The sequence below is a fragment of the Octodon degus genome, unplaced genomic scaffold (assembly GCF_000260255.1).
Source record: "Octodon degus isolate 3935 unplaced genomic scaffold, OctDeg1.0 scaffold00051, whole genome shotgun sequence".
NCBI classification, from domain to species: domain Eukaryota; kingdom Metazoa; phylum Chordata; class Mammalia; order Rodentia; family Octodontidae; genus Octodon; species Octodon degus.
The window spans coordinates 9057361-9069282 of record NW_004524627.1 but is presented as its reverse complement, the minus strand read 5'-3'; the positions used below and the strand labels follow the sequence as shown (position 1 = coordinate 9069282).

The window sequence follows — 11922 nt, the reverse complement described above, 5'->3', positions numbered from 1 at the left end:
TCAGGTATCACCTGGGTTAGGAACCATTGGTATAAGATAAGAAAAATGTATTTGGTATGCAAATATATAAAATAATACTAATAGAAAAAACCCAAGTTGCATTTTTATAGTTTCCAAAACATATATGTCAAAGTAATGTGAATGTAGCTTTTGTAAATTGAAAGAAATAAATAATAATTAAGTACTTTTTTGAGGAATTCAAGAAAGGTTCAGCAGTGGAAAACTCTCAAAGAAATCAATCACATTTGCAGATGAAAAAAATTACTATACTCTATTTAAAAATTGTAGCAAAATCATTTGATATATTTCAATGTAAACTTATAATTTTGTAACTATCAGAAATACTATGCCTAGAACAGAGCCTTGGTGACTGGAAAATATTTTACAATTCCATTTTATCTCATATATCATTCTTTTTGCCACACCCTCCCATCCTTTACCACTATCTAATATCGTCCCACACTTCAGAACTTAAAGCTTTGAATTAGCTAGAAGAAACATTTTCTGCTAAAAGCTTAAGGGCTGTGAGCCTCTATTAGTTATTGTACCTCTGGGTTCATTGATTTATTCTCCATATATACTCTGCTGAAGTATAAATGACTGCGTGATGAAGATCTTGTTATATGTGGATTTGTACCCACAGTATGTAGTACCTAATTCTCAGGATATAGTGTGTATCTTTTTGCTCTTCAGCTCATAGAGAGATGGAGAAAGCGCATAAACAGTACTCTCGTGAACAATCTCTCAAATCATGATAAAGATGATATGAGTAACACATCAGATCCCTAATGGTTAATGGTCACAAGTTCTCTGTCTAGACTTTGTCCTCATAGTTCCTTTATTCAGCCTCGATGAAGGAAGCAACATGGTCTGTCTTTGGTGCAAACCTGACTTGACCATCTTCATATTAAAACACTTCCTTTCCCTCCACCAGCTACAGATTAAAGAATACGCCCCAGAATGTGGTGTGGTATATTTTACTTTTGTCTCTAATTACTTGCCACTTCTCTCTGGGGTAGAATTAGACTTGCTTTCTCACTCTCCATTGTCTTCAGGCATGGAGGAATTCACTTCAGCTAATGACTGTCAGCAGGGGACCATGTGCCACTGTGAGGCTTTAGTTATAAATGCTATTGGTAACTCTTTCTGTCACAAGAATAGCAGTGTCTAAGTGGGGAGTTCAATCCCACTTAAGTCCCAGAATAAAGAAGATTCCTCAAGAAAACAGGGCTAAGATTCCTCCAGCACCTAGGGCTAATGTACACGTGAGGAAATGTCTTTCTGATTTAAAGTCTGTAAGATTTGAAGGTTGTTTACTATCAGAGGAGGCAGAACACCCCATGTAACTTGATCCCTGCCTGCTTTGCAGTCTCACTTTTTGCTCCTGCTTTGTTCTTCACTTCAAATTCTCTCAAATCCAAAATTTCCTGTTCTTACCACACCTTACGACACTTTTTTTTTTCAAAGTTTTATTGATAAACAGATAGCAATGAGACAGTTTCAAATCCAATCGGAAGTACAGTTTCAACAAATAATACACTGCATATATTCTTCTTAGTGGTTAATTGCTGTACAAGATGTGGACTTGTGATCCTATTTACAAACACCATTAGAACAAATCATTCTATTCATTAAGAGAATGCAACTATATATCTATCCTAACCACTTGGAATACACAGATACAAAATGGACATTCATCCGTATACCTCATTTTTTCTAAGTTCTGTTACTGAACATTATAGGTGTGTAAACTCAGCAAAATATTCTAAAGAGTCCAGTAGCCCATAATAGCTTTGGATCTTCTGTTTAACTGGCAATGTCAGAAATTATTGACCTGAGTCCCCCACAGCTCAACATAACAGCATGGCTTTATTTCCTATATTTCGTCTTCATACTTGTCTACTGGATGGTTAAGACCAAGGTAAAGCTTTCGTGTAAGGATGCTTTCCATGGCCAAGCCTGTGATAGTCTCACCTACATGACTCCTTTCTCTATCCCTTTTTCCTGGAATAGCCACCTTCTCCAGTTTCCTCTTATGCAACTGATGCCCCATAATGGAATATTTCTTGTATTTCTCACTTCTGTGGGTTATATTCATTTTTCTCTATGGTCCTGTAACAACACATTAATTAATAATTGAACAATTAATTATTTCTTTTGTTTCACCTTATTCAGTATAGGAGCTGTGTCTCATTTACTTTTATAAACCAGACATTAGTATAATACCTCACACAAAACACTGATTAAATGCTTACTGGATACTATGATATTTTCTTTTCATATAAAATATGACATAATTAAGGATTCACTGTGACCAATTTTCACATTCAAACAAGAAATCACTTAAGATGGTTGATGGAAATAGCTGAAATAACTTTAGGAAGGATAGCTGGGTTGAAAGAATTAGGTGCTAAAAGCTGTAGGATTTTCCCCAGCATTCTACCTTCTTGGCTTCTCATATAGGCTGTTTTCTCTGACCCTTTTACCATTAATGAAGGTGCTCAATGAAGTCCTTTTTGAGCTCCCTGTGAATTCACACTGTGAATGTTCAGTTGTGGCAGCCCCTACATATTATTTAATAAGTTTGGTTTTCTTGATGCCTCCCCCATCACACTGAAAATGCAATGGCTCACAACTTCAATCTTTTTTTATGCGTAATAGATGCCCTATAAATGCCTGATGGATAAATAAGTGGGATGATGTTGGCAGAGATGAAGTGACAGCCTGTTAGAACACTTGGTGACATCGTGATAGCTTTTGGCATGATAATCCCAAATAAAGAAACACATATCCAAACACTAAGTATCAATTCAAATTAAAGTACCTATGCAAAATTTCTCCAGGTAGTGGTTTTATCAAGAAAAGATAGTGAACACACAATTTAAAACTTGAGCCCTTAAATCAACATTTCACTAGCTGTAAGTATAGTTACTATTTTGAGTGAGAATACAGGGACACAGAGATGCAGGTAGAGAGGACATGCTGTTCTGCTTTCAAAATCACCCCAGCTAAAAACACACATATGGAAAACACAGCTGTTAGAAGGGACATTACAGTAATTATAGAACTCAGCATTAAAAGGTCTCTTGTTTAACAAACAATTTCTTTAAAAAAGGAAAAGTAGTTCATAGATTGCAGTCCATAAAATTCAATCATTGTTCATCATTGTCCTGCACAAGTCTTTATGGCCCTTACTACTCATGTGTCACGATGCACATAGACTCATGTACATACCATTCATATGTGCATGCCATATACACACTTATGCACAACATTTTACTAAAGAGTGAGTAGGCTCTCTCTCTCTCTCTCTCTATATATATATATATATATATATATATATATATATATTAGTACTGGGAATCAATCTCAGGACCTTGCACTTGCCAGGCAGGCGCTTATGCTGCTGAGCTATATTCCACACCCCCATAGAGTAGTTTTAAGATTAGTGAGAACCTATGTACCAAACACTCAGAACACTGCCTGATATCAAATGAATGCATCTCAATTAATACTGTTATCATATTTTGATAAGATAATTTCCTCTCAAGCTTGAGCAGAAAAATAAAATTACAACTAGGTAATGTAAAAAAGAAGGTTCAATTAACCTGTGCAAGTATACATGATTTAAAAACTATGCAAATATGGAGCTAATAGTTTTCATTCCCCTAGCAAACATTTATTTAAGACTTACTTTAGTTTCAATATGAAGTCTCACATATGCACATAGCAAAGGCTTGATTCCCAGCTGCAGCAATCTGAAGAAATGTGGCCTAGAGGTGGCCAGGACATGGTCATCAGCAGATTAATCCACTGATGAGTTCATAGCCGAATGTGCTGTTAGGAAGCAGGCCCCATTTGGAGAGAGCAGGTCACTCTGCCATGCCTTTGGGGGAATGCGAGGTCCTGGCCCCATCCTTCATCACCCTTTCTTTCTCTGTTTTCCAGCTGCCAGAGTCAAGTAGTCTCACTACACCACACCTGTCCACCTTGATGTTTCTGCCCTGCAGCTCACTGACCATGTACTAGTGCCTCTGCTGGTATAAACCAAAGCAGAGTTTTCCTCCTCTCAACTGGAGTATGTCAGGTAATATGTCCCTGAAATGGAAAGCTGACTAACATAGTTACTGTAGGTCGGGCTCTGTGCGTGGTACTAGGCATGCAAAGATGAGAGCTAGAAATCATTGTCTTCTAGGTTACGGATACAGGGAGAGAAAGAAGCATGTGCACATACATTTGTAATATGTTGTGGTGGATGTAGTGACAGAGACGTGTGTGGGCATGGGGAAGAATGCAAAGGATGAGAGGCTAGCATAAGTTGTGGCAGACAAGGTCAGCTTTTCAGAAGAGGAAATTATTTAACAAAGTCTAAAAAAATATCAAAGGTTTAACCCACTGAAGTGAGGAACATATTCTTAGTTGCACTCTGGGAGAGAATCAGGAAGGAAGGGACCATGGTACACAGGCAGTTCACATAAAGAGAAAGGAGAGGGAAACCCACCAGATGAAGACAGGAGGAGTGAAGAGAAGAAATCATGAAAGACCTTTTTTGTTAGTTTAACTATAAAGCTATATGCAGAAAATTTAAATAGATTTTTTAAATGTAATAAATGACAGAAAAGTAAAAAAAAATATGCAAAACATTATTCTGTGGACAAAACTTCAGCTTGTGAATAAAAACCATTTTGCACGTTTCTGCAGTGTAAAAAATTTCTATTTTAAATTCTTTTTTGGAATAATTTTTCTAATAATTATAATTTCTAAATGCCCCAAGATCACTGCCATATTGCTTTTATTCTTTTCATTGTAGGAAATGTAGTTTCCAGATGTTCAGAGATTCAGATTAATGATGATGATTACATGCCATGATCAAAATAGTGAAATGTAGGCAATTAACATTTTTTTCTCTACTGCAATGTTTAACTTAATTTCAGTAAAGCTAAAAAGAACCAGGACCAAAAAGATGATGTCCCAAGGTGCCTTCAATAGATATAGAGAGCCACTGAGCCTGGAGTCACTTCCATGCCAATCTGGACATTTCTACTTAGGTAAAGATTTTTAGAGAAAGGGTAAAGGGGCAACAATTTTCCATCATTTTTGAAGGAGGTATTTTATAATAAGTAGACCACCATTTAATATAACGTTTTATATTATCAAGTGTAATATTTCTTTTAAAAACTGCAAAAGAATGCTGATATTTTAGAACATCATATCTTTTCTTACCCTCTGGACTATGTATATCAGGAGCTAGATATTCTGTGAATTTAAGTGGTGTTTGAGTGTACTTTTAGAGCTAAAGTGACATAAGTTTAGGGTGTCATCAATGGATTGCTTCAAAAGTTACAGTGCTTCTCAAATACCTACTTTAGCAGAGACTAGATGGAAGTCTATTGTCAGCTAGCAGGTGTCAGTCACATCTAGACTGGGCCCTGATACTACCAGCTGGTTTTCTTCCTGAAATTCTTCAGCTCTTGTGAATTTCAGCACTGTTGAAAAGAAGTGGTTTCAAGAACTGACACTAGTTCTGGCTTTGCCACTTCTTGTATGTGACCTTGGAATATTTTCTCAGCTCTTCATATCCATGATATGGGAAAAATCTTAGCACACATGCATTTATGGAGAACTGAGATAACAGCAGCTCCTGGTACATACTAATAATTCAGTAAATGCTAGTCTTATACTTTTTTCTAATACGTATTATTTGATGTTTTAGATAGGCCAGTTTTAAGACCTTGGTTCAAAGAAACATCATAGTCACTATTATCATTGTCATCATCACCTTCGGAATGGTAGGCTGTGTGGGGGCCATGCAGCAGTCAGGAAGCTCCCTGAAACAAGTCAGAGTTATAAGATCACCATTCATAATTGCATATTCTGATTAGGGAATCAGGGCATGCAATGGGCTTTATTCCTTCAACCATATGGGAGAATGCAATGAAACAGTGCCAATATGCACAAGGAATGCTCTGCAAAGATTAGGCAAGAAAGATGCAGGAGAATAGCATTGTGGGTGCTTGGAAAGAGAAAAATTACATAGATGAAATAAAAGCTGTTTTGGAAATGCTTTGTATGCAGTTTTACTATAGTGGAATATATTTATAAGGTGAATGTGGGATAAATTTAGAGAAATAGACTTGTGATAATCTTCTGTAAGAAGAGCTCCTTCTCTGCATTGCCTATTAAAGACACTAGAGCTCTTGGTTGAGTGGCTAACTTGGGTGCAGACAGCTGACATATTTATAGCAACACCTGTAGAATTTTTAATCCAATGCTTTTTTAAAACTGCAAGAAGAGTATGTTACCATGAATGGTTACTACTGGAAATAACCAAATGGCTGATGTCGAGCATACCTAATTTCAAATTTTGCTTCTTTTTTTTTATAGCTATGTAAGACAATTTTGAATTGAGAAAACCAGGATGAGAAAATGAATGACATTGTCTAAAATAATGAAGCTGGGCAAGAAATGCCAGCTTCTATTGTAGCTGATACTAATAAAATCCAGTCAATAAAATGAAACAATTTGCAGTTAACAGTTATATACATTAGTCTAGTATAAGTATGTGCTTTAATATAAAATTTCAGTTCCTCAGTCTCAGAAATGTGTCAAAACTTCTGGGCTTTTGGTAGTATTCTAGTCTTTCGTTCTCATTTTACATCCTTAGAGTGTTCAGATTCATGTCTCATGATGTTTTCCCAAGACAACAGCTTGTGTTGGGGTTCCAACAACTTGAATTAGGCTCATCACTATATGAAGGATCTCTGGGTGCTGTATCTGTATCAACAGCAGGTTTTGCTGCTCTGTAATATAGTTTTTATGCGCACTGCTAATCACTTATTTTTCTCACCTGTGTTAAGGCTACACCACTTTTCTGATTCTTGATTCTTTCCTAGTTTCTCATCACTGGTATGCTGCTTGGTCTGTTGGTCCCTGAATGGAAAAATATCTCCTGTGGGAAGGGTATAAAATGCCTTTTCTCAAAGGGAAAGTATTTCAGTTGAAACTAAAGAGCTCATGATATCTTAAAATTTATTTGGTAAATTATTTATGAAAATTGCTATTAACTAAAAACATTTTGTACTATGACAAAGATTGGACCTTTTAAGTCCCTAGCTCACTCGCAATTATATAAAATTTTACAAGCATTTGCATACATATTTTCTGTAAAGAGTTATCAGACTATCAAAGAAGTTTTGTTTCCCTGCTAGGTATTGTGTGACTGGTTTATATGATCACTAACCTACATGTAAAGGAATTCTTGTAGTTGTATCTTTATATTCATAAATATAGAGAGCTCTATGGTTCTGGATTTTACATTTAATATCTTTGCTATGTACTTATACAAGAGAAATTAGTTTCTTATAAATGCCAAATATAAAAAGAGAAAAATAGGAGATTCAGATTTTACGGAAAGGCAATGCATTCTCATCTTTAAGCAAAAACATGAATAAAGGAGTTATTTGTGTTAGAAATTGTATCTTAAACTCTATTATGCATAGAAGGAAGACAAAGAGTGTGTCATCACATCTTCACAAAAAGAGTAGTACCTTGGACATGAAGAGAAGAGGAATGAATAAAGTAATGGTTTACTACACATTCATCTTAGGTGGAGCTAGAGAATATAATTCTCTTTCCTCTGTCTTTGGGATGATATGTAATTATTTTGGAGATGCTATAATGCTGATTTTAGAATTTATATGGAAAAGTAAAAGACCCCAAGTAATCCATACAATAATGAGGAGAGACAAAGTTGGAGCATTTACATTGCCTACAATCAAAATATAATACAATATAAGTAAATGAGACATCAAGGCAGTGGTGAAGTGACAGACAAATAGATGAATTGAACAGAATAGAGGGATCAGAAGTAGATATAATGAACATACCTTTGACAAAGGCACAAGTACAATTTAATGGAGAAAGGATTACCTTTTTAATATACACAGTTGGTACACTTGAAACATGGACATAACATTTTCATTTTCTCACAGAAGGTAACTTCAAATAGACATAGCCCTAGATGTAAAGTACAAAATTATAAAATTTCTGAAACATAATATAGGAGAAAATCTAGGTTACCTTGAATTTAAAGATGAGATTTTGGATACAACACAAAACATATGAAAGAGCATAAAACAGATTTTTATGAAAATTTAAAATTTCTATGTAGAAGACATTGGTTTTTAAAAAATGTTCACTTATTTGATTAGGTTCTTAGTAAAAAAATTAGAACACTAAAGTTTCAAGTGTACCATCTTAAAAACAACTAGGATGCAGGAAAAAATAAGTCAACATGTCTAAGATGATGCAAAGATGAACAATGTAAGACTAAAAGGCATCAGTGAGAAAGAAGGTGTCAATACAAATGATATAAAAAGAATATGGTCAGAATTATTAGCAGAAAATTTCCCAAATATGGGGAAACAATCTGAGATTCAACTGACACATATAGAACTACAAATAACATCAACCCAATCAAAATCACACCCAGATATATAATAATCAAGATCCCAGAATCCAGCACAAGAACAATATACTAAAATCCTCTAGAGAAAATAAACAGATCACATTTAAAGGAAAATCCATCAGAATAATGGCAGAAACAACTCCAGAAAAGTGCATATGTATACACAGCAGATTTCTCTTCACAAACCATCAAGTCAAGAAGAGCAGGGACATCCAAACAGCTCAGTGGATTAAAGTGCCTGCAAGTAGGTTCAGGGGCCAGGGGTTCAATCCCTGGGCCTGCCCTGCTGCCCGTGCCCCAGGCATACTGAGAAGGGATTGAGCCTGGGCGTGGTGGCAAACAACTGTAATCCCAGCACTTGGGAAGCTGTAAACAGGAGAATCACTATGAGTCTGATCTAGTAGTGAGACCCTGAACACCCTGTAGACCCTTCCCTAAAATACAGAAAAACAACAATAAGAAAAAAAAAAAAAATAAAAACGAAGAAGCCCGTGGAGCAAAGTACTTCAAGTCTTTTAAGAAACCAAATTCCAGCCCAGACTGTGATATACTGCATAGCTCTTTCAAGTTTGATGGAGAAGTGAAATACTTCTGTGATAAAGAACAACTGAACAATTTCATGATGACACAGTCAGCCCTACACAGACTACTAAAACATATTCTTGAGAGGTACCAAAATGACCACAGCTCCACAAATAAGAATGGAAAGAACTTTTCTGCCATTGTTTCTTTATTTCAGACGCTATTATTTCACAGATTTCAGGTGTGTGCTTTCCAGTTTCTTCTATGCTATTGTCTCCTGTATTTGTTCTGGGTGGGCTTGAGGCCTGATGCTACATTTTCCTCCTTCTCTTTGTCATGTTATATAGCACTGTCTTCTGACCTTTGGTGTAGAGCTTTGGTGCTGTTATTACCTTACCATGTACTGATATTATTACCCAAGATACATGTTGTCTTTAAGTTTTGTATTTATAGGACTATAATTAGCAACACTAATAGTGGATGATGAGATTTAGCAGTTGACAAACTTTTGTATCTAATGGGTTTGCCTTTTAGACCCTAAGAACAAATATTATGACTATATAGCTAAACAGATATTAGATTTGGAATTTGTACTTTAATTAGTTCCCCTAAGTTCTGTCTGATCACCTCCCCTTTTGTATCTGTAGTCTTCTAGGCAGACTAGTTCACCCCAGTTACCTGTTACCCTCTGTCTCAATCAAAAGGGGAAGAGAGAAGAAACTCTCATAGATCTGTGTCTAGAAAAGTGTCTCAGCTTATCGGGTCCAGATCTAGCAAGTTTGAACTCATCCAGGTGGGCCTGGCTTGGGTCTGGCTGCTGTGCTCAGCTTCTTCCTGCTGCAGCCTGTGGAAGTGGACCTGCTGTGCCCCTTTGGCAAGATGTTCTGCTCTTGGATTGGTTGGGTGGGTCTTGCCCCTTGCCTCTCTACCAGCAGTTCTGCTGTAAGTTTCCACACTGGGCCTGTCTGATGGAAGAGATTCTGGTGAAAGCACAGAAGGTCCTACACACATGCAAGTCCTGGGGGCTGGGTGGAATAGAATCCAGTGGGCATGTAAGGTCCCACACACATGCAGGGTCTTGGAGCCAATGGAGTATTTGTGCTGGGGACTGAACTCAGGCCCTTGCGCTTGCTCTTGCCAGGCAAGCACTTATTCTACTGAGCTATCTCTCCAGCCCTAATATAATTATTAATAAGATAGAATTTATACTGATGTTTTACATTTGTTGTCTCTGTATCTGTTATCACTTGTGGCTATATATACTAAGCATCATGTGGTAATAGGTGGGGATTTTCAGAGTTGTCTTGATTTAAGTGTGTGGTGCTGGGATTCAGTTTGTGTAATTACGTATTAGTCCACTCATTGGTTTGGCATAGTTCTGGGCAGGATTGAGAATTCCCCAGCCTGAGTGCTACCTTCCCTAAGTGGGTATAGCCCAGGTAAGACATAAGGAAGAGAAAGAGGTTTACTTGTTGCTTGTGTCTGTCCTGCTTTGTCATGGACTATTTATCCTGTAGATGCCCTACTGCTGTGACCCCCTGCCTTGGAGCCATCAACTATAAACTGAAACCTCTACAAACTGTGAGCTGAAATAACCCTATTTTCCTGTAACTTGGGGTACTGCATATTTTGTCCTTGCAAGAAGAAAGGTAACGAAGACAGTGTCTGATGTTTGTTATTATATTGCTTCATTACTATTATATTATTTCTGCATTTCAGAACCTATGCAGGCTACAGGTCTGTTCCACAGGTGATGGTATAAAACATCTTCTTGTGATTTAGCAGATTACTTCTCAGAATCTGCAGGTAGTGATGATTCAGAGCAGGTTATGTGCCCTTCAGATTCCTCCCAGTGGGTTTCTTCACAAGCACAAAAGCTCCTATTCAGTCAGAAACCAGTACAACTGCAGGCCACCAGTGTGCCTGATCATGACTTTCAAGCAGTGCATAATACCCAGAACAGTGAGTGGCCCCAAACATCAGCACCCAGAGATAGTCCTGAAAAGGAAATGGAATCTAAGCTGAGAAATGAAGATTCAAAAAAGAGACAATGACCTTTGGAAGATTTTGACATTTGTCTACCCCTGGGTAAAGAACTGTTAGGTAATGTGCACATGGCAAGAGAAAAGCAAAGCTTGTCTTGGCTCTTAAAGTGCTATTTAAAGCTCAGATGGAGAAAGCAAGAGTGGAGCATCACCTCAGAAGTAGAAATGTAGTCCCACCTTTGGCCTCCTACTATTCTCATTTCCACAATGCCACAAGACTATCTGGAATATGAGCCCCTTTGAAAAGTCTGTACAGAACTTCAGGTACTTTCCACATTTGATGAGCAGAAAGCTACAGCTTATATTACAGGATTGGCAAGTGCCCTACCTTAACCATAATTCAAAGAGAGTTGTGCATAGAGACATTAAATCAAAGAACTTGCTTCTGGGATCAGCTAGTGAACTTATATGACAGTTTTGAGGTGCTGGTATATGGTCCATCTAGAGGTGCCTTGGACCACCTGATGCAGAGATGATGGAAGCCTGGGTGCATGATGACAGGGTAATAAACGTGACACTCTTTGAAAGTGCCTTGAAAAACCACACTGCTTTTATGAGTTTCATAATCCAGAGGTAAGATTCAACTGCAGTTGTATAGTGTGTGCTGAGAAGAGTGTGCTTGTGTGAGGTGAATTTGGAGTCTGGTTGTTGGAAAAGTGACCACTTTTGACTTAATCAGATAATGTACACTAGTGTGTTACCTTAAAGTACAAGTACGTGTGTGTGTGTGTGTGTGTGTGTGTGTGTGTGTGTGTGTGTGTGAGAGAGAGAGAGAGAGAGAGAGAGAGAGAGTGTAACTTATTGAACGGTCAAACTTGGAAAATGTTTTAGAATGCATATGTGATTCTTTTAAATGTTAAAGATTTTTCTGTCATATTTTCTTTTCAT

General features: G+C 37.1%; 1 pseudogene; it reads left to right on the top strand.

The window, feature by feature from the left end:
• Positions 1-1057: 1057 nt before the first annotated feature.
• LOC111817201 lies at positions 1058-11446 on the top strand (annotated as a pseudogene).
• The last annotated feature ends 476 nt before the right edge of the window (positions 11447-11922 follow it).